The sequence below is a fragment of the Sminthopsis crassicaudata genome, chromosome 2 (assembly GCF_048593235.1).
Source record: "Sminthopsis crassicaudata isolate SCR6 chromosome 2, ASM4859323v1, whole genome shotgun sequence".
In the NCBI taxonomy this organism is placed as follows: domain Eukaryota; kingdom Metazoa; phylum Chordata; class Mammalia; order Dasyuromorphia; family Dasyuridae; genus Sminthopsis; species Sminthopsis crassicaudata.
Window position 1 is genome coordinate 531,904,477 of NC_133618.1, and position 1,044 is coordinate 531,905,520.

Genomic DNA, 1,044 nt, shown 5'->3' on the forward strand with positions numbered 1-1,044 from the left:
AAGTGATATTCTTAGGAAAGACCACTTTATTGTTTCAAAGCTACCCTCTATATCTGTCTGAGCAAGGGCTTATAATAATTCTTGTTTGGTATTTGAATTGGTAATTGAGGTTTCTCTTTGTTTCTGACTTAATTGTGTAGCTTCTTCAGTTTTTAGCAATTACAACTCAATTTCATTAAATATAGATAGATGATCCTATTTTCCACATATATTTGTAAAAGTATGGAAGTTTCATCAATAGAATTTCCACAGGATATTTTTAGACCTCTAAGATTTCTGTACTATTCATTTTCAGAGGACCTATAATTTAATTAGTTAATGTAGGAATTTCCTCCATTGACACAACTTACAACCTATCTATAATTTATTTATAGCCTTATAATGTTGCCTAAAGATCCAAGAAGTGGTCATATATCTGACAAATATTAAGAGGCACGAATCCAGGTCTTCTTGACTTCTTTGAGTACTCTTTTTATGCTCTGCTACTGACCTGCGGCAGTAACATTACAGTAGCTAAAATTCTACATGAGGAAGTAGAAACAACATGAGAAAACAAAGACATGAAGAACAGCTGGTCTAGTTCAAACATACACAAAAGAAGTCTGTGCTAGAGTGCTAGAGGAAAATAATTTTATGAGCATTAACACATTGATTCTGAAGGTGTCTCAGAGGGGAGTATACCAAAGAAAATAATCTGACCTTATTGTCACACTTTAAAAAAAGGTGAACAAAAGAATATTAATAACTACCAAGCTATATTCCTATTTTCTCCATGCTGATTTTATGTTATTAATCTATTCGCAAATCAACACCCTCCTTGATAAACATGAGACGGGAATTGGCAGTGCTTTTTTCAAGTAATATTCCATAGCAGGCTATATCTTACAGTCACAGAACTTTCTAAGTGAAAGATATAGTTAATACACAATACCATTGTTTGTTGACTATAAAAAGGTATTGATTTGATAAACCAGCACCTCCTTCTGTAAGCCATTACCTATGAATGTGTCAAAATCACACAGTATTCCTTGAAAAATATTGCAG

General features: G+C 32.7%; 1 protein-coding gene across 1 annotated transcript in view; it reads left to right on the forward strand.

Moving 5' to 3' along the window:
* Positions 1–1,044, forward strand: part of FAM81A (family with sequence similarity 81 member A) — a 100,026-nt gene that overhangs the window by 84,924 nt on the left and 14,058 nt on the right. The gene's annotated exons all lie outside the window — the stretch shown is intronic.